This window comes from Manis pentadactyla, chromosome 13 (genome assembly GCF_030020395.1).
Source record: "Manis pentadactyla isolate mManPen7 chromosome 13, mManPen7.hap1, whole genome shotgun sequence".
NCBI classification, from domain to species: Eukaryota; Metazoa; Chordata; class Mammalia; order Pholidota; family Manidae; genus Manis; species Manis pentadactyla.
In genome coordinates, this window is record NC_080031.1 from 54,450,892 (window position 1) to 54,471,593 (window position 20,702).

The 20,702-nt window shown below is 44.7% G+C and overlaps 1 long non-coding RNA gene across 1 annotated transcript; it reads left to right on the forward strand.

The window, feature by feature from the left end:
* The first annotated feature begins 1,976 nt into the window (after positions 1-1,976).
* On the forward strand, positions 1,977-20,679 carry LOC118919002 (uncharacterized). Its single transcript, XR_005027341.2, has 3 exons — positions 1,977-2,193; positions 18,399-18,500; positions 20,598-20,679. It is a non-coding gene; the product is annotated as an uncharacterized LOC118919002 (long non-coding RNA).
* Positions 20,680-20,702: the final 23 nt, after the last annotated feature.

Sequence of the window (20,702 nt, forward strand, 5' to 3'; positions counted from 1 at the left end):
GGATAGGTAACATAGTCAGTGGTTGTATGAAATCTTTCTATGTTGACAGACACTAACTACACCAGATGGGGTGAGGATTTAATAATATATATAACTGCTGAAACACTGTGTTGTATACCTGAAACCAACATAATGTTGTGTGTCAAATGAACTTCAATAAACACAGAGCAACAAAACACATGGTCCTCATCATACATCACAGAGTGAGAATCATCTATCATGTCCCCCATATTCTCTGGTAGAAAAAAAAAATTCTGTTAGAACAGATGTTCAAAAGACTTAAATTTACCTTCCAGGAACCAGATACAAATGGTTGAAACTTTCTTTAGACATGTGTATTCTTTTCTACGCAGTATAATACTAATCATTCCTGAAAAGGCATTACATTTTTTTTCTTGTGAAGATAACATTCCAGGTCCACTCTCCTAGCTACCCTCACACAGAGAGCATAGTATTGTTAACCACAGTTTTAGTTAGGCTCATGGAGCTTGATTGCAGAGCCAGGAGAGCACAAAGGTAGTGCCAGGCCTCCCAGGTGTTTGCACAGTGGTAATTAGAAGCCTGCCCCTCAGGTTGCAGCTGTGATGATGATGCCGGGGTTCTTGTTTGCAGAGTCCAAGAATGAACTTTGCACTCAAGGTAGGAGAGCAAGTCAGAGGCTTCTATTTGGAGATAAAGTGAGAGGATAGAGCTCCTGGCTCATGCCAAGAGGGGAAAAGAGAGCCCTGGGTGGTGCATTGTTTAGGGGATTTATATGCAGTTGAGAGACAAAGGGCTAGGGATGTAGACCTGCTAAGTGGTCCCAAAATGTTTATATTTGAAGAGACTTTTTTTGTTAGTTTTACAGGTTATTTACAAGAAACGTACTGCTCTTATTTCCTCCCAGGATAGCAGCTTCCTGTTCTGGGGGGCGTATCAATCAAGAGTGCCTGCTTTGCTTCCAAGGTGAACTGACTTATTGTCTGCTGGTTAAAGAGTATGTTAACAAAGTTACTTTTTAAAATTGGGTTTTAAAGTGCAACCTTCAGGATGGAGACCTTCCTGTTTTTACTACGTTGTTTACTAGGTGTTTGCTAAATCAATAGCCCATGTTGCAAATTACTTTATTAGGGCTGGAGGAGGAAAAGCAGCACCTGGATAAAGTCAAAATACAAGCTGGTCCCCCCAGCAGTCTACAGCAAATCCCATATCATCTTGCTTTGTTCCCCCCCACAGAGGCCCTTGCCCCCCTCTGCCTCAGGCAATGGTCCCTGTCTCAGTGAAGGCTAATAGAGGATAGCGGTCTTGTGTGGTCAGCAGCCTGCCCTGGGGTTGCTGCTTATAAGCAAATAGGTGCCTTTTTAGGAAGGCTGAGCTCCAAGGGCACTGCGCCCTGGAGGCCGGAGCGAGTCACGACTCCGGTCACTGTCCGGTGGGACCCACCCCTAGCCCACTGGCTCCTAGAGCCACACCTTCTGAGGTGAACCCAGCAGCAGCCACAGAATCCTGGATGTGCCCCCAAAAGCTGGAGCAAGGCTGAGGGTGGGCAAAGACTACTTCTGGGGGCTTGGCAGCCATTTCGAAACCCTCTCCTCAGCAAAGCTCCAGGATAGGCACACAGGCCTCCTTCTGGAAGGCTCCAGGGGGGTGTCAGCCCTCCAAGGCTTCCAGGACCGGGTGGCACCTGTGCGGCAAATGAAACCCCACCCGCAGGTGAGTATGCGCTTCCCCCGGAGGTCCCAGCGAGCTGCAGTCCCGCGGAGGGAGCGGGTTTGCATGATGCTCCCTGAAGAATGGAAAATGATGCTCTTCTTTACAACAATAGATAGAGTGTGAAGATGGCAGCCGCCCACATAGATCGTTAAGACGGCGCCCGCCCGGGTAAAGCATCAAGATGGCGGCCGCCCGGGTAGAGCGTCAAGATTGCGGCCGCTCGCGTACTGTGTCAAGACAGCACCGTCCTGCGTAGAGCGACAAGATGGCTGCCATCCGGGTGGAGAGTCTAGACGGAGCCCGCCCGGGTAGAGCCTCAAGATGGCGCCTGCCCGTGTAGAAGGTCAAGATGGTGCTCACCCGGGAAGAGAGGCTGTGGCCAGTCTGCGGCCCCGGCTGTGTCTTGGCTCGGGTGCCGTCCCCTCGGACTGAGTCCGGCGGGTGAGCAGTGAGCCTCGTCCGCGGAGAGTCCCAGCGCTCCTGGATCGGCAGCTGGGTCAGGTGAGTCCCACGCAGCCTTCCCAAGCTGTGAGCCTTCTCCTTGAGAGCTGGTTCCCAGGGCGCCATGTTTGGGGCAGTGCGTCCTCAGCGGTGCTTCCTGCCGCAGATCGCTTCCCAGCCCATGTTTGGCTGCCTGGCCTTCGAAAGGCCAAAGCTCAGGGAAACAGGGACAGTGAAAGGGATGACTGTTCTGTTCAGGAGGCTGCAGCTGGAAAGGTGGCAGCCTGGGCCCGGGGCTTCCTCTGCAGGCACTTCAGCACGAGAGCCTTTCTGAGGGGCCTATGGGGCTGAGGGCTCTGCCCAGGGTCCGCAGCCACTTAGGGTCCCGCGGGTAGAATTGCTGGCATCAGGGAGACTGTGTGCTCACAGCTGGGTCCGGAATGGCATGTCTTTGCCTGTTTGCATGGCGGCTCTGCGTGAAACTGCTGTAACTCAAGGTCTGGCTGGAGGGCCCCATGGAGGGAGAGGTGTCACTCCATAGCTTGTTTCCAAGTGGAGTGAGTTGGGCTTTGTGAGAGCCTCTGGCAGTGGCAGGTCTTAAACTTAGCGGCACTCTATGTGAGGTTCAAACCCTTCCTGTTCGGAGAGAAGCTCTTGACTGGGCTGCCCGCCCCAGGGTGGGTTCATGGTGAGAATTTGTCCCAGCCTCTTCTGCCCGCTTCTACGCGACGGTCTCTTACTAGCCCCATACTCAGGAGTGTTTAGTGTGCAAATGTATTTCAGAAATTGTTGTTGCACCAGGAGCTGCATATTTTGTGTGTCTATGGGAAGAGGTGAACGTGTGTCTTTCTATGTCCCCAGAAACCCTATCATAAATGGGTGAATTTTGTCAAAGGCTTTTTCTGTATCTGTTGAAATTATTATATGATTTTCATCCTTCATTTTATCAAGCCATCCCTGAAATAAATCTCCCTTTATGAGGGTTCATGATCTTTTCAATGTTTCTTTAATTCATTTTGCTAATATTTTCTTGAGGATTTATTGCATCTGTGCTCATTAGGGTTATTAGCCTATGGTTGTCTTTTTCTATGGTGTACTTGTCTGGTTTTGGTAGGAGGGTGATGTTTGAAGGGCCCCCACCCATAAGATGGCGAACCTCCTGCTTCTCTTCCGAGTCCTCAGTTCCTGCTGTTGCCACCTGAAGCCCAATCACCCCTCTCCCCCCTCCCAATCCCAGCTCCTAGCCAATAGCCACCAGCCCCATAGAAGTAACACCACAATCACCCAATGCCCCTTCCTATATAACCCAGCACCTTTACCTAATAAAGCGGAATTCTCCAGTGAATTGCTGCTGTGTGTCGCTCCTTTTCTTCCATTGGTGCCAAAACCCGGGAGATGGGACACCCCAACTGGGCCCTGTCTTCCCCCCGACACCAGCAGCAGCTTGCCCTTGTCCTCTTTTTCCGGTGCTGGCTCCTCACACTTACCACTCCTCTTTGGCCTTTGGGTAAGTTTCCCCTGGAGCGGGCCACTCTTCCCCGAGCTATCGCAGTGCCATTGACCGTGATCGTCCAGCAAGGCCCTGACGCTCGGGGATGAGGAGGGAACTCTCCCCGCCTTAGGCCTTCACGGCTGCAGCCGACCCTCAGCCCCCTCCTCCAACAGCCATAAATGAGGTGACTCCTTTGCGGATGAGAACGCTCCCTTCCCCCCTCCTCCTTCCGTTCCTTCTGCCGAAAATTCCTTCCGCCAAAAACTCCTAGTACAGGTACCTCAGACTCCGGCACTCTGCCTTCTTAGAGAAGTCTGGGTGACAACCCACACTTCCTAAGAAACCGACTTGTATACAAGTTTCCGCAGACCACCAAGGATCATCGGGGATGCCCTTTGTCTCCTTGCGGTCTGCTCCCAGTCCGAGGGTCTCCGTTCATCTTCGCCTGTTTGTCTCCTTCTCTGTCCTTTAGCCATGGGAGCCTCCTCATTCCTCCCTGAAAGATCACCTCTTGAATGCCTGCTCAAGTATCTAGCCACCCTCTCCCTGATGCCTGATATAAAACCAAAACTTCTCCGCAAATACTGCTCCCAAGATTGGCCGACATAGCCCCTAAACAATAACAACCAATGGCCCGCAGGGGGATCTCTTGATCCTAACATCACATGTGATCTCTTTAACTACTGCCAGCACCTGAAAAACTGGGAGGAGATTCCCTATACTGAAGCTTTCCACATCCTTCCCCGGCCTCCCCCCAAGTTCTCCTAGCCTGCAAGCCGTTTCCCCCGCAAAAGCCTCCCTTTCACTCCCTTCCACCTCCTACAACCCCTCCGCCCTCTTCCGCCGCGGCCACGGCCTCCCCCTCCTCTACCACAACAGCCCCTCCCCCTTCTTCCACCACCACCATCGCCGCCGCCTCCCCCTCCTCTCCTACAACAGCCCTTCCCCCTTTCTCCACCACCATCTCCTCCCCCACCTCATCCCCCTTGCAGTTCAAGCCTGAGCCTTTCATCCCCCCTCCAACTAATTTCCAGGAGCCTCCTCTGTCTTTGCCCCCATCACCTGTTTCTCCCCTACAGACTGAGCCTGAACCCTTCAGTCCTCCTCAGACTCAGTCCCGAGGGCCTCCCAAAATTATTGCCCCCCTTCAAGAAGTAGGAGGATCCGAAGGCATTGTGCGCGTTCACGTCCCTTTCTCCTTAGGAGATTTAGTCCAACTGGAGAAACACCTAGGTTCCTTTTCCACTGATCCCACGACATGTATCAAGGAGTTTCAATGGACCCTCCAGTCATACAGCCTCACACATCATGACGTTTTCATGCTCCAGGCCAATACCCTCCTTCCTGAAGAGCGTAGATGAGTTTGGGATTTCGCCCAAATGCACGCCACTGAAACCCACAGGACTGAACCCACTTATCACCCTGGCCCCACCGCTGTCCCCAAACAAGAAACACACTGGGATTATAACAACGCTGTGGGTCTCTGCTCTTGAGATACTTTGCCTCCTGCTGAATAGCAGGTCTAAAAAAGGCAGCTCGTAAAGTAGTCAATTTTCAAAAGCTCCCTCCGAGTTCTTAGACAGACTCACTCAAGCCCTATTACAGTGTACCAGCCTGGACCCAGAAACGCCTGATGGGAGACATGTCCTTATGACATACTTCCTAGCTCAAAGCTACCCCGACATTAAAGCTAAACTCAAAAAGTTAGAACAGGGCCCCACTACCCCACAGACTGAGATCCTAACAGTGGCCTTTAAAGTCTTCCATAACCGGGAGGAGGAGAAAGAACGCTGTAAACAAAAGGCTGATCTGGCCAACTTCCAAATGTTGGCCCAGCTGATAAAACCACAACCTGGGCACTACTCTACAAACAAGCCCCCCTCATAGGAGCTTGTTTCAATTGCGGACAAGAAGGACATTAGTCAAGGGCTACCATCCCATGCCCCAGATGCCACAAAAAGGGCCACTGGGGGTCTGATTGCCCAGCCACCCGAAGCAGAGGCTGGATGAACAACCCCCATCCTAGGCCCTCCGTAGTGGGGCTGGCAGAAGATTGACGGGGCCGGGGGGCTTCTCACCCGACCATTTCCATCACCAAACAGGAGCCCAGGGTTATGTTAATAGTAGACAGTCGCCCCATCTCCTTCCTCCTAGATACAAGAGCCACCTTCTCAGTCTTGTGGGAATACCGGGGCCCTACCACGCCTGCCAATACTCCTATAGTCGGGGTAGGAGGTAAACAGATTTTCCCATTAAACCCCCCCCTTTTATGCACAATCCAAGACAATCCCATACCTTTCTCCCATTCCTTCCTGGTTATGCCCCAGTGTCCCATCCCCTTACTAGGACGAGACATCCTTTCTCTTCTCCATGTTTCCATAACTATATCCACTCCCACAGCCCCCAGTACTCCCTTTCTAATGGCTCTCATAGCTGACGACCCCCCTCTACCCAATGAAAATTCCATTTCCGCCCTCATACACCCTGTAAATCCCAAAGTTTGGGACATTACAAGCCCCTCCATGGCTCTATGTCCTCCTGCCTCTATCAAATTATGTAACCCCTCTAAGTATATCTGTCAGGCCCAAAACCCCCTAACCACTTCAGCCCTCATAGGCCTCTAACCCATCATTCAAAATCTTTTAAACAAAAATTACCTCAGACCCACTCACTCCCCATTTAATACCCCCATATTAGCTGTTAAAAAAACCAACGGATCTTTCCGCCTTGTTGAAGACCTTCGTCTCATTAACATGGCCATCGCCCCTATCCATCCCTTAGTCCCAAATCAATACACCTTTTTATCGCAGATCCCTGCCTTGGCCTCCCACTTCTCAGTCCTAGATCTCAAGGATGCATTTTTTTCTATCCCTCTGGACCCCTCCTCCCAAGATTTTTTCGCCTTTACATGGACGGACCCATACACAAGACATTCTGAACAACTCACTTGGACGATTTTGCCACAAGGCTTCCGAGATAGTCCCCATATTTTGGACAGGTTCTAGCTCAAGACCTCAAACAGTTTCATCATGATCACTCCGAATCCACCTTATTACAATACGTGGACGATCTTCTACTCTGCAGTCCCTCGTGGGAACAGTCTCAACTTGACACTGCCTCCCTACTTAACCTTCTAGCTTCCAGAGGTTACTGGGTATCCCCTGTCAAAGCTCAAATCTCTTCCCCTTCTGTCACTTACCTCAGATTTCTTCTATCTCAACAAAGAAAGTCCATTACCTTAGACAGAAAATGGCTCCTCTCTGACCTGCCCATTCCCCAAACCAAGACAGAAATTCTTTTCTTTCTAGGCCTGGCTGGGTATTTTAGAGCATGGATCCCTAACTTCTCCCTGTTGGCAAGACCCCTATACGACCTCAGCAAGGGCGCCCTGAAGAACTATTATCCTCCTCACCCTGACACTCCTTCATTAAGCTCCGTGGAGCCCTTGTGGAAGCCCCAGCTCTCCATCTTCCTGATTTGTCAAAGCCCTTCTCATTATACATTCATGAGAGGTCCAGTCAAGCTCTAGGAGTCCTAAGCCAATATTATGGCCCATCCTTTTCCCCAGTAGCTTATCTTTCCAAGCAATTAGACCCCACAGTTCGGGGATGAGCCCCCTGCCTACGGGCATTAGCCGCTGGACAGCTCTTGCAGAAGGAAGGTCATAAACTGACATTCGGGGCGCCCCTTACCATTCAGTCCCCACATCACCTAAAGGATCTCTTAACCTAAAAAAGTTTACAGACTCTCCGTCCCTCCAGACTCCTGACCTTACTGTCCTCTTTCCTCCAAAATCCCGTTCACCCCCTTTGCCATCCATACCCGAATCATGACTTTTTCCTCGTTTACTGCTCCCTCGCTCTCTCTCGCTTTTTTTCTCATTCCTATTGTCTTCCCCGCCACCTCAGCCTCCTTTGTATGGCAATTCAAAGTCAGACAGACTTACACACAGCATCAAACAAAAATTACTGCTCTCATTGCCACATCAGACTGCCCTCTGAAAGGCTGCTCCGAGCTTTTATACCTCCACTTTCCTCCCTCCACCGAAGTGTTCACTAGCAGCTACCTTTATTCTCCCTACCTCTGCTTCCTCTATGACCAAAAACAAGCCTGTTGCAGGCGATGACCAGACACCTATGAAGAATGTCCCTTCAAGTCTTGCATCATTCACTGCATGGGTAACTCCCGGCACCCACAGTATTACTCCTCCAACCCATTCTCTTCAATACTAACAAACCCCTTCCTTACCTGGCTTTAGCCCATTGCAGGCCCTATAATAATCATTCTTCTCGCCTGTCTCTTCTTACCTTGTATAGTAAAGTTTGTCAAATCCCAAGTCGGTAAAATCTCTAATCAAACTTTCAACCATCTTTTACTCAAGAACTACCAGCTTTTAGGCACAGAAGATCCCTCACCCTCATGTAACCTCCTCACCACATGCTGAGATAGACACCTCTCTCCGCTGGAAACTGTTCTGGAAACAATGGCCACAGACACCTGGCTTCTGGCACCTGTATCCTCTTGGCACCATTAGAATCAACAAGTCCTCAACCTATAGTTACAGGGAACCTTCACTGATTTCCAACCTGAAGAAGTCCACATCTACTCCTCCTTGCTGTGGGGAGTCCTATCAACCCTTTCCTCCCAGTACTCAAGCACTCACTCCCTTCTCCACCTCCATTCAGCAGGAAGCAGTCAGAGAGAAAGCGACGTCCACAACCCCATAGAGGAGAAAGGGTGGAATGAAGGGCCCCAACCCATAAGATGGCGACCCTCCTGCTTCTCTTCCGAGTCCTTGGTTCCCGCTGGCTCCACCTGAAGCCCAATCACCTCTCTCCCCCTCCCAATCCCAGCACCTAGTCAAAAGCCACCAACCCCGTAGAAGTAACACCACAAACACCCCATGCCCCTTCCTATATAACCCAGAACCTTTCCCTAATAAAGCGGAATTCTCCGGTGAATTGATGCTGTGTGTCACTCCTTTCCTTTCAATGTTGATCTCATAAAATGAATTTGGAAGCATTCTCTCCTCTTATGTTCTTTTGGAAGACTATGAGAGAAAGGTATTAACTCTTTCATTTATTTGGTAGAATTTGCCTGCAAAGTCGTCGGCCTTTGATTTTGTTGGGAGTTTTCTGATTACTGATTCAGAATTTCCTTCTAGTAATTTTTCTATTTCTTCATGAACTCAGTCTGAGAAGATTGTATGTTTCTAGGGAATTTTCCATTTCTTCAAGGTTGTCCAATTTGTTGGCTATAATTGTTTGTGGCTGTTTCTCACATTCCTTTTCAGTTTCTGTGGTATCAGTTATGATGTCTTCTCTTATTTTTTGAGTCCTGTTTCTTTTCTCAGTGAGTCTACCTAAAGGCTTATTGGTTTTGTTTATCTTTTCAAAGAACCTGCTCTTAGTTTCAATGACCTTTTCTATTGCTTTTTTTGTCTTTATTTCATTTATTTCTGCACTTAATTATTTCCTTCCTTCTACTGACTCCAAGCTTTGTTAGTTTTCCTTTTACTAGTTCCTTTAGGGTACAGGGTTAGATTGCTTATTGGAGATATTTCTTGGTGTGTTTTTTTGAGGTATTTCTATAAACTTCCTTCTTAGAACTGTTTTTCTGTATCCCAATCATTGCATTTCTGTTTTCATTAGTTTCCAGGTATTTTTTTTATTTTCTCTTTATTTGCTGAACCTTTCGTTAGGCGCATGTGGTTTAGTCTCCACATTTTTGTGTTTTCTCTAGTTTTCTTCTGTAAATGATTTCCAGTTTTATTCTGTTGTGGTTGAAAAAAATGATATGATTTTGGTCTTGTTAAGTATTCTTAAATTTATGAAGCCCTATTTTGTGGCCAAACATGTGGTCTATCATTAAGAAAGTTCCATGTGCATTTGAAAAGAATATGTGTTCTGCTGCTTTTGGAAGGACTGCACTCTGTGTATCTGTTAAGTCCATCTGATTAATGTGTCATTTAAAGCCAATGTCTCTTTATTGATTTTCAATCTAGGTGAACTGTCCATTGACATGAGATATTAAAATCCCCTACTATTATTGTATTGCTGTCAGTTTCTTCCTATATGCCTGTTAACTGTCACTTTATATATTTGGGTGCTCCTACATAAGGTGCATAAATATTTTTAAATGTTATACTTTCTTTTAGGATTGATCCCCTTATCATTATGTAATGCCCTTGTCTTTTTTACAGTCTTTGGTTTAAAGTCTATTTTGTCTGATATAATTACTGCTACCCCATCTTCCTTTTCATTTCCTTTTGCATGGAATAACTTTTTCCATAACTTCACATTGAATTTCTGTGTACCTCTAGATATGAAGCGAATCTTTTGTAGAGAGGTGAGTGTGGTTTTTATCCATTCAGCTATCCTGTGTGTTTTGATTGGGGCATTTAGGCCATTTCCATTTACGTAATCATTGATAGGTATGCACTTAACTGCGATTTTGTTGATTGTTTTCCGATTGGTTTGATAGTTCTTCTCTGTTCCTTTCTTCTCTTGCTCTTTTGTGGTTTAGTGTTTTTCTTTAATGTTCCGGTTGGATTACTTTTGTGACTGTGCAGTGTGCATTGTGGATCTCCTGGGTTCTTGTCTTGAAGGAAATAATTCTGTTTAGAGACCCTATAGACAGTTAAAGCTGCAGGGTTTTGTAATTTAGCGAAGCAAAAGACAGTACACTCCTGAGACAGAGAAGCAGGCTGACCCCAAGGGTGGGTAGCCACTCATTGGGCTTTTCCTTGTGTCTTTTATGGTGTTTATTTGGTTTCCTCCTTCCCATTTTTTCATTCTCACACTGTCGTTCGGATGTCTTGCTTCCTCCTCTTCAGCCTCTTTGTACAAGTTTGTCTTTGTCATTTTTTCCCATGAACATCCAAGAGAGATGCATGGTGGGGTCAAAACTTTAATGGAAATGATACAATAATGATATGGTGGCTTCAGGGTCATTCACAACAAGGTCTTTCATAAGTGCATATGCTCTAAAGTCAGGAAGGTCCCAGTGACCATATCTTCTATTCATCAGTTTGTGCTGAACCACTGAATGGGTTGGTCTGAAAGAGACAGGGCGGTCTCTGACCAGAGACTGGGTGGGAGGCTGCCTTCCTCTCTCCTCTCCTGCTCCTGTCTCTCTAAGTGCCTACTCTTAACATTGCTACTTTATTTTTTGTGTTATCTATTATGTGTTTTTGGTTTGTGGTTAGTATGAGATTCATGTACGCCAAGCTACGTGTGTGTGTCTGTGTGTGTCCTTTTCTCAAAGGAAAGAATTCCAGATACAGAGGTAAAGCCACAGGAGTTTTAAATCTAGCACATGTATGTAAGGCACTCTATTTTCAGTTGCCTGAGAGAATCCCACCAGGCCCTGGCTCCTCCAGCAGACTATTTGAGGTTACCAAATGAATTTCTGTCTCATACAGTCTGGATGTATTTCAAACTGCTGGTTTTGCACTGGTCCCAGGGTGAATGAGTTTATGTGTGAACCCTTGAAAATCAGAATCTCAGTTTCCTATAGCCTTTTGATCCTCCTTGAAATAAGTCCCACTGGTTTTAAAGCAGATGTTTTGGGGGTTCATCTTTCTAGTACAGGTCCCAAAGATTGGGTACCTGACGTGGGGCACACACCCCTTGCTCTGTGAGAGCTCTGCATGTGTGAGCTCTCTCCTCACTGTGGTTCACTGTCCTGGAAGGAATGCTGTTGGCAAGACTGTCTGTGCCTCTCCTTCCATCTCAGTGTGGCCCTTTCATGGACTGTTCAGAGGAGCTTACCAGTCTTCTTTTCTATTACCTCCCTAGGTTTATACTCCTCTCATTTTTACAGTTCCAGAACACTTCTTTTTAGTGTTCCTGGAATGGGCCAGCCATGCTCTTGGGAGACTTGGCTCCTCTTTCTCTTGGTACAGTGTTTTCATCTCAGATGTCGGGATTCCAGATTGTCTAGGTTCCTTCAGGTCTTTCCCTGCAAAGTCACAGTGAAGCCTTCCCTGGCTACCCAATCTACAATTTCATCCCTCTTCCAAAATGTCATGTCCCCTCTTTTTTCTTCTTATCTTCTAACATTATCTTTACTCTATTTCCTTTCTTTACCTTGACATGTCTTTGCCCCAAAAAAGAAAATTTGTTTCTTTACTACTATATCTCTAGGAGTTAATTGAATAGCGTTAAACAAAAGAATAAAGGGATTATAGATTTTTTCAACTTCACTTTCCAGGTATTGTACTTAAATATAATTGTTTCCCATTAGATTTTGAACTTTTCAGTGAGTTATTTTCCACAATCTGATGTTCTTATAGCCTTCTATACCACTTAATTATACTGACGTGTTACTTTCCGTATTTTCTTGAAGCTAGTAAATCATTTAACACTTTTCATCTGATCATTGCTTTGACCTAATCAACAACTTCATTTAGTCTAGTCTTTATTCATTTTCAGAAAGATCCATTGAAAATTAAAATAGCCCATTGGAATTTTGGGGCATGGTTGTAGCATATGGATTTGCTGGTCTTCATTGTAGGTCTTAGGTCTGGGCCTTATTTTTATTATCAAATACCAACTCTCAATGTCTTAAGTTTTTCTTTGGAGCTGGTGAGATTTTCTGGAGAAGAATTATCCACTCTAGTACTTAAAAGGCATAACTTTAGCTGCTGGTATTGTCAGGCCAAGTAGAAGGAAGGACATTGTATCTCACTGTTTAATAGGAAGAATTTCCTTTAATCTCTTTCAGTCTGGTTTCCACGTCCTCACTGGTGTCCATGTGTTTTCCAGTTCTACATCTCTCTTGTTAAATCTCTCCAAGAGGAAAATTCTGATTTTCTTCTAAGGCGGGAGAAAATTGATTTTTTACCAACTGAATAGGACAGAGGGTCTGCAGCCCAGTTTCAGGGGGACTGTTCCTCCAAAGTCCTTAATTTTTCTCTGACTCTTCAGTGCTTGCTCTCTATTTCTTCCCTGGCCAGTCTAGTGTTTGGTTAAGTCATCTAATACTAGTATATCCATCTTCCAAATTTTATATTTAATTTCTGTAGTCACCTTTCATATTCTCTGTCCTTTTTGACTTACGCATTTTTGTTTCTTAAATCTCTTTCCTGCAATTTAAGGAGGGAGCAGAGATAAACACATTTCAATTACTTCATTTAAATAGTAAAATTATTTAAACAGTTCTGGTTCTGCATATGTCATGAACAATTTGTAGTATACTTTATGTGTAATAATTTCCAGTTAAATTCAGAGAAATAGAATTTCGGCCAGTTTCTTGTATTCCTTTATTTATAAGAAAGTAGAGTTAACACAATACATTAAAAAAAAAAGAAAGCAGCATCACTTAGGATATGTGAAGTCCAGGATCTGAGCTGTGAAGGTGCCATTTACTCTGTCTCTAGGCAGTTCTTCACGGTTCTGGTTCTCCATGTCCTTCCTTCTGAAATGGTTTAGGTTTAGAGAAGTGGTTCCTAAGATCATTCTTAAATGGATATTTTATTTTTTATTAATATAAAAAGGATTCCATTGGTTTGTGTATTTTAGCATAGATTCCATTGATGACTCCCCAAATATGTAAGTTGATTATATTGTGTTACCACTTTATTGAGATTTCTGACTCCATTTTTTTATTTCATGTCTTATGACAGAGTTATGACAATTTGACTCCCTACAGCAATACTGAAAGAATTTAATCAGACTCAGCTAAGTTTCTCTGTGCTCACAGGTCCTTTTGAAGTTATTATTTGTCAGATAAATATGGAAATCATTAAAGCAGGATAATTACCTAGAGATCATTGACCCAACTTTCTCCTACCACAGATTAGGAAACTTAAAACTGTATAGTGATAAGGATTGCTCAAGATCATTGAGATTTAATTCCATCTCACCATTTAATTCTGTCTACTGACAAGACCCTTAACTGAATTATTCCAAATCATGACCTGATCAGGATTCTGTCACGGTTGTAGTCACTTTGTCATAGTATGTTTTTGTTCTGTTTCATTGCACACAGTGATTTTAAATAGGTGTCACTGATGTCTACCTTTTAAATTGGTAAAGTAGCCTCATAGCTTTTTAATTCTTGTAAACACTTTATGTTTTTCCATTACTGAGTTCTAATTCAGTACGTTAGTCCTGAGCATCTCTTGTTATTTCACTCCCAGAATGTAGTAAAAGGGAACTATCAAAAATGACAAAATGTTATCATCAGAATTTCCAGATGATGACAGATAGCTGATGAAGTGAGAATTCTTACTGAAACATTAAAACTGCCCCCTTTAGATTTATCCAATTAGTTCAATTAGAACTGTAATAAAGAAATAACATTTTAGCATTTTTATTCTCCAGACTTTATTAATTGACAATTTGATGTAGTGTAAAGTGATGTCTTTACTTTAAGATTTTGTTTTATTAAGAACAAAAGGTGTCTTCTTCAGGAGTCAGTATTTTCAATAATATGAAAACAGCTATAGTGGTTAGGGGTGGGCTGGGAGGTATTCAGTTTTATTTAAAATTAAATTTGTGATGTAATTTACCAGAGTGGAGCTCTTCTAATGCTCATCTGCAAGAATTCTTTCTTGCATGTTTTTAAGCAATTTGTGAATTCCATCAGGAATGGCACTAAAAATGTTAGATTAGGAATTAATATGCACCAGTAAACTTATTTAATTCCATTAAATATCTGAGGTACCTAATTAGATTCTGCATGTTGGTTAAGAAGCCTACATAGTTAGAAAGCTTTTACATCAAAATTCTTAAATTCCTAAATATAAACTTCCATCTTTGGCCACAGGAACAGTTCTGTTGATGTATTATGCTCTTCAAAGTTAGGGGGGAAAGGCCTCCCCCACCTGGCCTCACAGGGGGCAAGGGAATGTCTTTGCCTGTCAGGTCTGCCCCCGTGGGCAGAGGCTTTGCGACCGTGCGTTCCGTCCCCACCCCCTGCCCCCGGAGAAGCCCGACGCCACCGCCGCTGCTGTGCAGGAGCCATCCCAGCGCCCGGCCACCCGGGCGGAGGGCCGCGAGTTTCAGACAGGCGGAGGTCGGGGATGGCGGCCGAGGGAACGGACGCCGAGGAGGATAGGTTGGCGGTCCCCCCGGCTGTCGCTGGCGGAGCCTGAGCGCGACCCCCGGGACCTGACAGCCCGCGTGCCGCGGTCGGGCCCTGGGAGGAGGAGCGCGGGCATCCGCGGAGACGCCCGCTGTCCCCGATCCCGCGCCGCGCCACGCGCCGCCTTCCGGGCCGGCCCCCCAGCGACAGCCGCGCCTGGCCCAGCATCCGGGAGCCAGGCCCCGGGAGCGTGCGTGGCAGCGGCAGCACCGGAGGAATCGAGCCCCAGGCCGCCGCGCGCGTCCCCGCCGACAGACAGACACCGCCCCCCGGGGAGCACTGGCTCCCTGCAGCGGCCTATCCCGTTCCAGCCGTGCTGCCCAGGCGCGCGGCCTCTGTGGCGCCCTTGCAGGGCTCCGCTGTCAGAGCCCATTTTTAAGAAGCATCAAGGCAGCATCCACTGTGATTGTACGCTTTGTATTTTTACTAAAAGATTGGCTGACTTAATCTCTCGCTTCTCTAACCAAAGTTGTGGCCAGATGACAAATCTGACTGAAAAACTCGGGTCCATTCTCTCTAGGGAAGTGTTTGCCGCCAGTGAGTAATGCGCTTCACTCTGAGGGTCCCGCAGGAAGTCCTGACACATTTTTTAAGCCCTGAACCTGAGCTCAAGGGTTCCCCAAATTATCCCGACTGTCAGTCGACCGCTCTGAAGGAAACAGCAATCAGATGCGACAGCTCTTGAGTGTTTATGGAAACTATCAGCGTCTCTTTCTCAGAACCGGCTGCTCTCCAAAGTCGGGGCCGGCCTGTGCTCTGTAGCGCCGCCTTCTGGCCCATAGCATCCTCACTGCCTTCCACCTGCATAGCCCCCTTCGTTCGCCTTTGGAGTGCTGGCGCCCCAGTGCTGGAGACAGCAGTGACGGTTCACCTTACAAAGCCTATCCTGTATAGACCGTATGTATGGGCTCTATAGGCACAGTTCTTTTAAGCCCTACTTTTTAAAATTCTGATATTGGTAAATCTAGGAATTGCATACCTGTAAGTTTAAAACTCCAGCATTGCAGAAGGGGGCGTGTCTTCCTCCCTGAGTTCCTGGTTTCCCCTTCACAGACTCAACCAAGATTCCAGGCTCTTGTATATCATCCTGGTTACTCGCTGGGCATGTGCAGGCACATGTGTATATACTCTCCACTTGGTTTACACAAGCTGTGGGAACACTGAGCTAAAGTACAGAGATGACAAACATGGTACACAGGGAACTTTAGATTTTAGATAGTGCTGTGCACAGGGAAAGACAGAAAAGGACGACAAAGTCTAGAGCAGGGGACCTTGATTGGACCTTGAGGTCCCAAGATCCAAACTTTCTTCATAGGAATTAGTGCAACGCAGTTGGTTCAATCAATTCCCACTCCCATCTCCACCCTCAGGTGCTTATTGTCAATATTCTACTGTATTTTGGCATGAAGCATTGCATTTGTGTTTTGTTTCTTTTCCATGGCATTTCCATTCATGTTTTGAGTTGGCTCTATGGCAGAGTTAAGTGACTTTTTCAGGAATGACTCTTGTAATAATTTTTATATGCACATTTGACAATTTCTGCCATTTGCTTTTACACTTGAAAACAACTTGTCTGCAGATCATACTGCAGTATTACACCTTCTTTTTCTCAGCATCTGCAGATACTCTACTATTTCTCTACTATTTTCAAGAAATGTATGTTGCTTTATGTAAGAGTAAAGCCAGCTTGATGTTTAGCACTTGCCATGACTTGCTTTTCCTCTTAAGATACCTGAAGAATTTTGTTTGTTTTATCCTTTAAGGAAAAAAATAACTGCAATTTAGGAATTTGTGGTTTCAGGTCTTCATTGCAAGGGGTGTTTTACTGTGGCATATCTTGCATAATTGTCTGGTTTATTGGCTAACCTTTTTATTGTTACGTTACATCATTTCACCTTTCTTTTTTTATCTCTCTTCTCATTGTGTATTTGTCCTTCCCTTTATAACTGCTCTCAAGTGGATATGTCAGTTTTTCAGTTGGAAGATTTATTCTATTACTCTGTTTCTTTCTGGTCTTAAGTTGTTTATTCATCCTGTTTTGACCTTGTTTAGCTTTTTATCCCCCCCCCACACTGCTTTTCATTTTTATATCTTTGCTTTGGCTTGTCATCTTGTCTTGACGCCCTTGTTGTACGAAAGGCAGTTGCCAGTTCTATGGCATGAAGAATGCTAATGTACTTCTTTGTCTATTCCTTGGGTTACATTTTTCAAACAGGGTTTCTTTTTCTTTATTTCGTTCAACTTTGTTTTCCTCACTATGTTTACCTAGTTACTATGCTCTCTTTTTTTCCTATTGCTCTTGCTTAATTAGAGATTTCCATTCTCACTCAGCCTACTGCATTTTACTGCTGGTGAATTTACTCTGACACTCTCTGTGCTTGTCTTTTTGTGGGAGCTGAGAAAAAAATCTCTCTCCACTCACCCCCTTGGAAAAGAAGTCAACCTCCTCATCCCTGGAAGCTGTGAATATGTTACTGCAAGTGTCAAAAGAGGCTTTGAAGGTGGGATTTATTTCAAGTTTTTTAAAAGGGCAAATTATCCTGGATTGCCTGTTTGTGAATGATGTAATCACAAGAATTCTTATGGGAGGAGTTAGGGGAGAGAGAGAGAGAGTGGCCATGTGACAGTGGAAGTGGATGTTTTATTGATGTATTCTAAAAATGAATTAAATGAAGGTGCGCCAGCATAGTAGGAAGCCTCTAGAACCTGAAAAAGGGAACACAGTCACCCCTACAGCCTCCAGGTGGGACCAGTTCTGCTAACATCTTGATTTTAGGCAGTAAGACCCATAATGGAATTATGATCTCCAGAACTGCAAATAAGAAATTTGTATTTTAAGCCCCTTACACAGTGGTAATCTGCTGTAGCAGCAATAGGAAGCTCATACTATAAGGCTTGTTTAGAATAATTCTTTCTCTTAGTTCTAGACCTAATCTGAACCATTTTATTTTTGAGAAAGGTTTTTTCTGTCTTTAGTTAATTATTGACTACTAACTTAAGAATGCTCCTTAGATCACTATGTTGTACACCTGAAACTAATGTAATGTAATACCGTGTGTCAACTACCCTTCAATAAAAAAATAAATATCTATAAAAAAAAAAAATTGAAAGCTTCAAAAATAATTATCTGTTTCCATTTCCGAAATGGATTTCACTGCAATAGACTCTGTGTATTAATAAACATACAAATGTCAGTCCATGAAAAAAAAAAAAAAAGAATGCTCCTTAGTCACTGGCTTATGGTTATTTAATTGATTTATATTTTCTTTTTGTTCCTGATCTCCAATTCCTTCTTGATGCCCTGCCCTATAGGCATATAGTATAATGGGTTTGGCTTTATTATCGGAAATGTATTCTGTTGTATTTATCAACCATATGTTGCTTATCCATTCTTTCTGAGTTAGAAACTAAAATGCCACTTCCCTTCCATTATAAATAATGCAGTGAATATCACCCTTAGAATGAGATTATAGGCTCATAGGTTATATGTATATTTAATTTCATTAAATATTGGCTAATTGTTCTCCAACACAGCTACATAAGTGGATACTTCTTTTTATATCATGAAGGTTCCTTTTTTAATCCATATCCTTACAATTATTTGTTGTATAGTTTGATCTAATTTTACCCATTTGGTATGGTTAAAATAGTATCTAATTTTTGGTTTGGGTTTTTCCAATAGCTGACAAGGCTGAGACTGTCTTCAGAAATGTGCCTATCATTTAGAGGATGCAAGAGTCCGAGCCCATGTGCGTGGAACAGCATGAAGCAGGACCTGCTTGAGGTAAAGAAGGCTGAAGCTGGCTGGATCACTGCCTGACTCTAGAGAAACTGCTCAGTTTGAGGGAAATACATATTGCCCATCAGGGAGCAGACAGTCAGTGGGAAGTTGGAAGTAGAATGGAGCTAACTAGATTTCAAGCTCTGTGCAGAGCCCATTGGTTTCCAGGAGACTGGGGCCTATATCAGAAGCTGGCGAATGAAGCCTTCATGCTTGACAAGCACAGGATTCACGATGAGGGCCATGGGATGTAAAGCCAGGGGCTTCCAATTTCCCTGAAGGCTCTGGGGATGTGATGGGGAAGAGAGTTTCCAAAGAGACAATGGGTTGTTGAAATACATGAGACTGTTCCCTATAGTGGGGAAAATTCAATAAATGCTTGAGCTGTGTGGAATCACAAGGTGTTCGCAAATGCACTATACACATGCATCTCACATATAACTTTTATGTGTACATATTATATGGTACTGCTAAGATATGACAGTTACCATGTTATACGGGGCAAGAAGGTACTAAGCCTGGTTCAGGTAATGCATTATTCTCACCCTTGGGGAAATTTAGCATTGTGGTTACCCTAGATTCATAAAGTAATATTCTTCTGTTTAATCCACATCATTGGTTTCCAAGTTTTTATATGAAGTGTAAGATAAAAATTCAAGTTGATGAGTTTGTGTTGGGTAAAAGGGCCCCCCCTCCACCGTGCTTTCAGTGGTTTGCTCTGATGCCTGTGTCAGAATGCTCTGGATCCCTGTCTCACATCATAATGGCCCTCCTGGTGTACTTAAGCGCCAGCCAGGCCAGTGAGTGACTGAGTGTGGAGAGAGCCTCTCTAGTTGCTTGTTGTTCTTCGATAGTGAGTGCGGAGAGAACCTTTCCAGTTGCTGTGGTTGGATATACTGAATTGTTTCTTGGCTGCCATCACTTGAACCTCTGGCAGCAGAGTTCCAGGGAGGAAGACCCACTTCTCTGAAGTGCTGAGCCATGAAGCGAAAAAGGAAAAGGAAACATCTTGAAACTACACGTTCCCTCAAAGCTGCCAGGATGTCAGCAGGTGTGTCAGTGATATTCTCTGAGCATTGGGGATCTAAAAACTCTTCTAAAGAAAAGGAGCAAGAATTCCTACTTATGGGAGAGAAAGGGCAGGAAGGCTGGAGGGAGGAGAAGTGTGGGTGTGTCAGTCTTTCTAAGGTAATAGATAATCTGACGATCAAGAGCAGGTTCCTGTGACTAGGTCCTTGTCTCTGTAGCGTAGTACCTGTGTTCCCAACATCGTGCCTCTCTGGGTTACTGTATCACAGATGTAGTGATTGATTACTATAACTTTTCTTATATAATGTATTTCCCTTTATTTCTTTTTTTACAAAACTGAGGGCATTTGTTAAGTAAGTGGATATTGTTATACATTTTCCAATAATACTTTTTCCAGTTTATGAAGAATGTGTGGCTCATAGAGGTAAATAATTAGGAAAAAAGTTTGAGAACCTAAAATTGGAGGTGCGGGGATGAGAGTATGAAGTCAGGTAGAAAATGACTTGATTTCTCAGTATGTCTCCAACATGAAGACCTTTCTTTCATTGTCTCAGAGCATAGAGATATAAATGTGAGGCTCCTTTATGAAATGTAAGGAAGAATCCAGCAGGACACAGACACGCACTTGCACACGTATGTACATACAATACCATTTAACCACAATGGTTGAATTGAGAAAGTTCGGTTCTTTCTAGAAAAAATGGGAAACTGAAATAGTTGTGACTGTGAGGTTTATAAAGTAAACAGGTCCTATGAGGAAGAGCCAGTGCTCAGCAGTGGGAGGGGACAGACCAGGACCAGGATCAAGGGTCCCAGTGGGGACTCATGAAGGGAACATGACATTACGGTTTCAGCAAACCCCAATGGGGCCTTGGAGGGAGGCTTGGGAAGTGAGTCTGTCTGCAATTCAGATTCAATACAAATAGTGCATGTTCAGAGATATATTTTGTGTAAACTATGAAGCATGCAAAACACATTCACACCAATTCGCACATACACACATATATAGCATAAATGAGCAAAGGGGAAGACAGTAATTTCTAACGTAATGCCTTTCTTAATATGTTCCAGGTCCGAAAGCAACGGAAGCTGCTGCTGCTGCTTCAGAGTGCGTCTCCTGTGTTCCCTGTGAGAACAAGCCTGCTGGTGCAGGTAAGAAGGAACTACTGAATGGGA